This window comes from Macaca thibetana, chromosome 15 (assembly GCF_024542745.1).
Source record: "Macaca thibetana thibetana isolate TM-01 chromosome 15, ASM2454274v1, whole genome shotgun sequence".
Classification (NCBI taxonomy): Eukaryota; Metazoa; Chordata; class Mammalia; order Primates; family Cercopithecidae; genus Macaca; species Macaca thibetana.
This window is the reverse complement of record NC_065592.1, coordinates 35,847,879-35,857,856: the sequence shown is the minus strand read 5'-3', so window position 1 is coordinate 35,857,856 and position 9,978 is coordinate 35,847,879.

Here is a 9,978-nt window from a genome sequence, read left to right as displayed (position 1 = left end):
AAATGTATCACCACTATGGCACATTCTGAATGTTATTAGCCTCTATATATAATGGTTTCTTTACTTGGTTCTAAGCTGGAACTCAATTTATCTTTCTCAGCAATATGCTATCTTGTTAATTATTTTACTTTTATATAAAACATTGAATATGTTGACATTTTATATGTCAATTGTAAATAATAAACAACTATTATACCAAAGGTTAAGTTTTTTATTGCAAGTTAACAGTACAATCCACCAAATGTGTATTGCCCATGATCATTTTTCTTCATAAACATTTCTCTCAGGTTTGTCTATTCTAGAATTTATGCCGATAATGGGCTTTTGAATCCTGATTTTATATGACACAGGGTCATATTTAAAAGCTTTTTATCAAAATAACGGGAGATGTAATTTTAAATACATCTCATCAATACAGCTGTCTTTAATGTCTGGAGATGAATAGTGACAAATGAGGCTGAGTTTTTGACTTGTTTAGCTGCTGCTGAAACAGACTGGGTGTTTTCATGGAGCTTTTAAGTGGATAATAGGTATGCAGTGAGCATTCTGAGGTGTGATAATGAGATCTATGTATGGATGCAGCCCTGTAGTTTTCACTGTGTTTCTGCACAAGAAAGTATTTGCAATTTATAAAAGAATCAGAAGTCTATTTACATGGCTACTGGGATGTGTGCTAAATTTCCTTATGCATTTAAATATCCCTATTTTCACACCCACTACAACCATTATTTAGTTTGCAGATTCATTAAACTGTATAATGCATACTTATTAATTGCCAAAGAAATCATGTCAAATTAGGTGTGGATTTTTATCACTTAAAAAAAAAAAGGACACAATAATGCAACATACTTAAAAAAGGCTTGAATCACAAAATGGTTATGATGACAAAGTTTGTATAAATATCTTTCATTCAAGCCTCCAAATTCATATATTGAAGATTAATGTACTCCAATTACAGGAAACACTAACTGTGATTTCAGCATTGGTTTGATGAAACCAAAACTGGATTCTCTAATTGCTGAAAAGTGACAGATCACATAAATGACTATAGCCAGAATACAGGAGTCCTGGAATTCTAGCCAATAAGCAGAAATTCTTACTCTTGCAAATCTCAGTGTGGTTAGTGCAAAAGAAAAGAGTGGAAGCAGAGATAAAAGTTAAAGGGTAGGTGCTGTAACAATAAAGCATCTAGTTTCTTAATGAAATCAACAACTGATTTCCTGCAAATAAGCTAATGTGAAAGCATATATAAGAGTGAGGGACTTTATAATGCCTTATATTATATTTCCTGGTACATGTACCCTGTAGATTACAGGAATGTGGTTTTAGGGAAACAGCATGGACTTTGGTGAAGACAACTCTGGACCTATCCTATATCTGGCACTTCCTAGCCATACAATTGTGGCCAGACTACGTATCATCTTTATTCTCAGTTGTCTCATTATTAAAATGTGTTGGGGGGTGCACTTCCAATTCAAATGATGAGGTGACTTCAGAGTCCTGTGAAGTCAAGATATTCTGAAGGACCCTCTAAACAACTAGATCCTGTATGTATTTATACACTTTCTAAGGCATTGCTGGACTTATAACAATGAAATAAAAAATTAGTAACCACTCCTAAGTTTTTTTTAATAGTGCTAAAATCAAAAAGTTTGGTTGGCCCTGGACAAATTCCAGTAAAAGTGTTGCTATCACAAGACGACACTTTAGATCAGCTATGAAGTGGGAAGGCTGAAACTATGAATCTTGTATTAGGTTAAGAATTTTCCAAGAAGGCTGAAATAGCCACACATCGGGTAGTGGCATGAGGCTTCTGGCAAGAGCAAGTGTAGCTCCTTTCTGAAGGAAGGTACATCAGATATAGGTCTTTCTGATTTCTATAAACAAAGATAAAATAATTATGAGCTCACACACAAAGATAACAGAATAGAAAGCTGCTTCTGCAATTATAAGAGCAGTAGGAAAAGAAAGCCTCATGGGGGTGGATTAGTAAAGAAAACAATTTCAAACTCATTTTGAGGCCAGCATTATATTTATAATAAAACCAGAAAAAGACATTGCAAGAAAAGAAAACTAGAAACTGATATCCCTGAACATTGACTAAAAAATCCTTAACAAAACATTAGCAAATTAAATTCAACAATATATTATATATATATTATATATACATATATATATATATATAAAGGATAATACATCATGTACAAATGGGTGGCCATATTAACAGACTGAGTGAGAAAATTCTTATGATTATCTCCACAGACATAGACAAAGCATTTGCCAAAATTCAGCATTTATTTATGATTCAAACACAACAAATTAGAAATAAGAAGACGTTTTCTTAACAGGATAGAAGACGTCTCTTTTTAAAAAAGACACCTATAGCTAACATCATACTTAATGGTAAGAGGCTGAACATTTTCCCCTAGGATTGAGCAGGAGGCAAAGATGTACTCTTATCACCCATGATCAATACAGTACTGTGAATATTGGCTAGTGCAATAAAACAAGAACTTAAAAGCCTTACAGATTAGATAGGAAAACTGTCTGTATTCACAGAAGACATGCTTACCTATGTAGAAAGTTTCAGACAATCTACAGAAATACCTCCAAAAACGAGTGAGTTTAGCAAGTTTGCACAATACAACACTGATAAATGAAAATGTTACATTCTCATTATATATGTATCATTGGATAAAGTTAATCATCTTTCCAAATACTAGCAATGAAAGCTCAGAATTTGAGACTAAAAAAATCACTTAAAACAGTATTGAAGGAAAAAAACATGAAATAAAAATCTAAGAAGGTATGTTCAGAATTTATATATTGAAAAATATAAAATCCTGTTGGAATAAGTAATACAGATATAAATGGTGGACATAACATATTTATGAATTGGAAGACTCAATATAGTTAGCATGTCACTTCATCTCAATTTTATCTCTTGATTCAATACAGTCCCAAACAAAATTTTAAAAAACTAATCCCCCCCGCAAATTTTAACATCCAAAAATATGTATAAGTCTTTTTGGAGGTCTCTAAGAACTTGCTATGTGAATCTGGGTGCTCCTGTATTGGGTGCATATATATTTATGAGAGTTAGCTCTTGTTACATTGATCCCTTTGCCATGATGTACTGTCTTGGTCTTTTTTATCTTTGTTGGTTTAAAGTCTGTTTTATCAGAGACTAGGATTGCAACCCCTGCTTTTTTTTTTTTGCTTTCCATTTGCTTGGTAAATATTCCTCCATCCCTTTATTTTGAGCCATGTGCACCTTTGCATGTGAGATGGGTATCCTGAATACAGCACACCAATGGGTCTTAACTCTTTATCCAATTTGCCAGTCTGTGTCTTTTAACTGGGGCATTTAGCCCATTTACATTTAAGGTTAATATTGTTATGTTTGAATTATATCCTGTTATTTGGATGTTGGCTGATTATTTTGCCCATTAGTTGATGCAGTTTCTTCATAGTGTTGATGGTCGTAACAATTTGGTATGTTTTTGTAGTTGCTGGTACCAGTTGTTCCTTTCCATGTTTAGTGCTTCTTTCAGGAGCTCTTGTAAGGTAGGCCTGGTGGTGACAGAATCTCTCAGCATTTGCTTGCCTGTAAAGGATTTTATTTCTCCTTCACTTTTGAAGCTTAGTTTGGCTGGATATGAAATTCTGGGTTGAAAATTATTTAAGAATGTTGAATATTGGCCCCGTCTCTCTTCAGTGAATCCAGGAGTTGAGTTTTGAAAAGATTACCAAAATAGACTGCTAGCCAGACAAATAAGGAAAAAAAGAGAGAAGAATCAAATAGACACAATAAAAAATGATAAAGGGGATATCACCACTGATACCACAGAAATACAAACTACCATCAGAGAATACTATAAACACCTCTATGCAAATAAACTAGAAAATCTAGAAGAAATGGATGAATTCCTGGACACATACACCCTCCCAAGACTAAACAAGGAAGAAGTTGAATCCCTGAATAGACCAATAACAAGTTCTGAAACTGAGGCAGTAATAAATAGCCTACCAATCAAAAATGTCCAGGACCAGGCAGATTCACAGCCAAATCGTACCAGAGGTACAAAGAGGAGGGGGTACCATTCCTTCTGAAACTATTCCAAACAGTAGAAAAAGAGAGACTCCTCCCTAACTCATTTTATGAGGCCAGCATCATCCTGATACCAAAACCTGGCAGAGACACAACCAAAAAAGAAAATTTCAGGCCGATGTCCCTGATGAGCATCAATGTGAAAATCTTCAATAAAATTCTGGCAAACTGAATCCAACTGAACATCAAAAACTTTATCCACCATGATCAAGTTGGATTCATCCCTGGTATGCAAGGCTGGTTTAATATACACAAATCAATAAACGTAATCCATCACATAAATAGAACCAATGACAAAAACCACATGATTATCTCAATAGATGCAGAAAAGGCCTTTGATAAAATTCAGCACTGCTTCATGCTAAAAACTCTCGATAAACTAAGTGTTGTTGGAACATATCTCAAAATAATAAGACCTATTTATGATAACCCCACAGCCAATATCATACTGAATGTGTGAAAGCTGGAAGTATTCCCTTTGAAAACCAGTACAAGACAAGGATGCCCTCTCTCACCACTCCTACTGCACATAGTATTGGAAGTTCTGGCCAGGGCAATCAGGCAAGAGAAGGAAATAAAGTGTATTCATATAAGAAGATAGGAAGTCAAATTGTCTCTGTTTGTAGATGACATGATTGTATATTTAGAAAACCCCTTTGTCTCATCCCAAAATCTCCTTAAGCTGATAAGCAATTTCAGCAAAGTCTCAGGATACAAAATCAATGTGCAAAAATTACAAGCATTCCTATTAACCAATAATAGACAAACAGAGGGCCAAATCATGAGTGAACTCCCATTCACAATTGCTACAAAGAGAATAAAATACCTAAGAATACAACTTACAAGGGATGTGAAGGACCTCTTCAAAGAGAACTACGAAGCACTTCTCAAGGAAATAAGAGAGGACACAAACAAATGGAAAAACATTCCATGCTCATGGATAGGAAGAATCAATATTGTGAAAATGCCCAAACTGCCAAAAATAACTTATAGATTCAATGCTATCCCCATCGAGCTACCATTGACTTTCTTCACAGAATTAGAAAAAAACTACTTTAAATTTCATATGGAACCAAAAAAGAGCATGTGTAGCCAAGACAATCCTAACCAAAAAGAACAAAGCTGGAGGCATCATGCTACCTGACTTCAAACTATACTACAAGGCTAAAGTAACCAAAACAGCATGGTACTGATAACAGAACGGATATTTAGACCAATGGAACAGAACGAAGGCCTCAGAAATAATGCCACACATGTACAACCATCTGATCTTTAACAAATCTGACAAAAACAAGCATTGGGAAAAGGATTTCCTATTTAATAAATGGTGTTGGGAAAATTGGCTAGCCATATGCAGAAAACTGAAACTAGATCCCTTCCTTACACCTTTACAAAAATTAACTCAAGATGGATTAAAGACTTAAATATAAGACCTAAAACCATAAAAACCCTAGATTAAAATCTAGACAATACCATTCAGGACATAGGCATGGGCAAGGATTCATGACTAAAACACCAAAAGCAATGGCAACAAAAGCCAAAATTGACAAATGGGCTCTAATTAAACTAAAGAGCTTCTGCACAGCAAAAGAAACTACCGTCAGAGTGAACAGGCAACCTACAGAATGGGAGAAAATTTTTGCAATCTGTCCATCTGACAAAGGGCTAATATCCAGAATCTACAAAGAACTTAACCAAATATATAAGATAAAGACAACCCCATCAAAAAGTGGGTGAAGGATATGAACAGACAGTTCTCAAAAGAAGACATTTATGTGGCCAACAAACATATGAAAAAAAGCTCATCATCACTGCTCATTAGAGAAATGCAAATCAAAACAACAATGAGATACCATCTCATGCCAGTTAGAATGGCAATCATTAAAAAGTCAGGAAACAACAGATGTTAGAGAGGATGTGGAGAAATAGGAATGCTTTTACGCTGTTGGTGGGAGTGTAAATTAGTTAAACCTTTGTGGAAGACAGTGTGGTGATTCCTCAAGGATCTAGAACCAGAAATACTATTTACCCAGCCATCCCATTACTGGGTATATACACAAAGGATTATAAATCATTCTACTATAAAGACACATGCACACGTATGTTTATTGTAGCACTGTTCACGATAGCAAAGACTTGGAACCAACTCAAGTGTCCATCAATGATAGACTGGATAAAGAAAATGTGGGACATACATACCATGGAATACTATGCAGCCATAAAAAAGGATGAGTTCATACCCTTTGCAGGGACATGGATGAAGCTGGAAACTATCATTCTCAGCATAGTAACACAGGAACAGAAAACCAAACACTGTATGTTCTCACTCATAAGTGAGAGTTGAACAATGAGAACACATGGACACAGTGGAGGGCAGGGAGCATCACACACTGGAGCCTCTTGCGGGGTTGGGGGCTGGGGGAGGGATAGCATTGGGAGAAATACCTAATGTAGATGACGGGTTGATGGGTGCAGCAAATCACCATGACACGTGTATACCTATGTAAGGAACCTGCACGTTCTGCAAATGTATCCCAGAACTTAAAGTATAATTTAAAAAAAAAAGAAGGATAAGAAAAAAAAGCAGCTGGGGATAAAAGGTCACACAAAGAACAATTTGTGTAACATAAAACCTCTTGACTGTGACAATGGAAGCAAAAAAAAAAAAAAAAAGGTAGAACAATTTATTCGAAGTGGAGTGTTAATCAAAAAATGGCTGTCCTGGGAGGTCGAGGAAGGCAGATCATGAGTTCAGGAGATCAAGACCATCCTGGCAAACATGGTGAATCCTCGTCTCTGCTAAAAATACTAAAATTAGCTAGGCTTGGTTGTGCATGCTTGTAATCCCAGCTACTTGGGAGGCTGAGGCAGGAGAATTGCTTGAACCTGGGAGGCAGAAGTTGCAGTGAGCTGAGACTGCACCACTGCATACCAGCCTGGCGACAAAGCAAGACTCCATCTCAAAAAAAAAAAAAAAAAAGAAAGAAAGAAAGAAAGAAAGGAAAAAAAAATGTCTCACAAACTATCTGGTTGACATAACTGGCTGCCAGTCATTTTGTTCCATGATGCAGCAACAAACGATTCTTCCGAAAGTGCGTATTATACAGCAAAGCTTTATTTTTTTGCCTGTATTACACAGGAGCTTAGTAAGCTATCAGTGCACTAGCTCTGGATCATGTTTTGTCTTTATGGCATCTAGACTACAGGAGTAATCCCTATTTGGAACATGCATTTCTCATGACAAAAGAAAAGGAACAAGGGCAGAATAATGTAATGACCCTTAAAGCTTCTGTGAGACCTGGCACACATCACTTCTGCTCATATTTCTATGCGCCAACATAAGTTTTGAAGACAAGATGGGTATCTATGTGGTAGGGAAGTATACTCCTCCCACAGAGAAAGACAGCAAACTATATGGCAATGAGCAGGGATATAAAATATTCTTATAGGGAGGAGAGCAAATAATTAGAAAAAATAATATAGTGTATTACAATTCAGTATTGTGTACCTAGACATTCTTATCTTTCAAGGACAAGGCAAAATAAACCATTTTCAGATAAATAAAAGTGAAGGATTTTACCACTCACAAATCTTCACAAAAGGAAATTCTGAGAATTGTACTTCTGAAAGGAAGGAAAGTAATTACAGAAAGAAGGTCTAAAATGCAAAAATGAATAGTGAACAAATAAATTTAGATATGTGACAAAATCTAACACTATAAAAAACAATACAAAGTCTAAATTGTAGTATGAAAACAAAACAATAGAATTTGGGTGTGTGTGTGTGTGTGTGTGTGTGTGCACAAATCCAGAAAAGATCATTCTTTGCTAACTTCTGTGAATGCCCATCTCTTCTGTCTTCTCTGAGTACATACCTCAAACCCCTAGCTTCACTAGCTAACTCCTAGTCTACTAATTATTTTAGGATTTTTTTCTAATTTCTAATCTAATTTTTAAAAACCATCTATGATTAACCCCATTCAAAGTCTAGCCTGGATTGTTTTACTGTTTGTCTAGCACTCTGCCATAGTACCCTATTATAAAAAATTATCAGACTGGGCTATTATTGTTGTTCATTATTCCATCTCTCACACTAAAGTGAGGATCAAGATCTTTGGCATTTTTATGATGTATTTCATGCATTTAGCACAATGATTGTAGACCCCCAAATAAATATTTATTGAATGACAGAAGGAACTGAATGTAGGATAAAAAGATATAGTTCTTTTCCTTTTGGAATTGAATGTTTTTAACATTTATTAATATCTCTCTAAAGGGGAGTAAATGCCATTTATTGTTTTATACACTTCCAGTGAATTCAGTTATGTTCACTAATTTATAGTTGTCATAACTTTTCCTGAGAAGCAGAGAAAAGAGGGAAATTACTATCAGTTTATAGATAAGCTCACTGAAGCTCAAAGCAGGTAATATCTCTTTCACAAGGTAGTGCCACCATTCAGATCCAAATCTCTTTTTAAAAAATCAACATTCAGTATATAAAGATGATTGTTTCAAAGGCTCAAAACTATAGTTCCTTATGTGGCATGGATAGAAAAAATAGCTCTATAATTATTATAAAGAATAATACAACTTAATGTGAAATGCAGATGCCCTCATTAGGTAAAATCCATAAAGCTGATATTATTTAAAAAACAAGTGTTTTCATTTTTCATAAAAACAACTCACAGACTGAAAACATCATTTCCAGAATTGGTTTTTTCTTCTTTCTCTGTCCAAATGTATTGAAGTGTTGAGAAACTGGTGGGTAATTGTTTTATCATTCATTCTAAACTCTATCCAGTGCAGACTGCATACATTCAAGCCAAGTATCCTCATGAAATTAATTTCAGGCTGGGCGCAGTGGCTCACGCCTATAATCCCAGCACTTTGGGAGACCGAAGCAGGCAGATCATGAGGTCAGGAGTTCAAGACCAGCCTGGCCAATATGGGAAAATCCTGTCTCTACTAAAAAATACAAAAATTAACTGGGCGTGGTGGCACATGCCTGTAATCCCAGCTACTCAGGAGGCTGAGGCAGGAGAATCACTGGAACCTGGGAAGCAGAGGTTTCAGTGAGCCGAGATTGTGCCATTGCCCTCCAGCCTGGACGACAGAGCAAGACTCCATCTCAAAAAAAAAAAAAAAATTAATTTCAGATTGATGTTGGTTTACTGTTTCAAGAACATTTAATTGAATATTTTAAATAAGACAGACAAAGCATTTTTATAAATAGGTAATAACACTGATATTAGTAAACCATAAAAAATCAACCTGCATAGGTGCCCCTCGAGTCTGACATCAGAGTAATAGTTCCATTTTATGAATTTACCATTTTGTTTTCTATTTGTAGCACAAGAAACATTATACCAACAATGAAAGAAATAAATAAAAAAGAAAAATATCTCACAATCCCAACTCACTAACAAATCCTTTGTTTTCATTTTTTATGTTCTTTGGGTCATAAGGAAACATGTTTTATGTGTTTGAAAGTATACTGTTCATTTTAATTTTTTTTCACTTGACGTTACGTTATAAACTTTTTTACATTGTCATTTTTCAAAATAAGTTTTTTAAATTAATGGTTTATAGTCTACAAATTTATATTCGGTGGTTTACTGAACCATTTCTTAGTTTTCAAACATGAAGCTGCTTTCCATTTTTTTACTATTATAAATGAGTTAGTAATGAGTATTTTTACATGTGTTTTTCCTTTTTCCCTAAAAATAATATTAAGTCTGAACAATAGCAACAACATATCAAAAAAGGAACAATTTCAAGTTTTTGCTATTTTGTTTTTAAAAGATGACTACAACTTACACTCTCAGTAGCTTATTTGAAAGCACTAATTTCAACACAAGCTCACTTGTA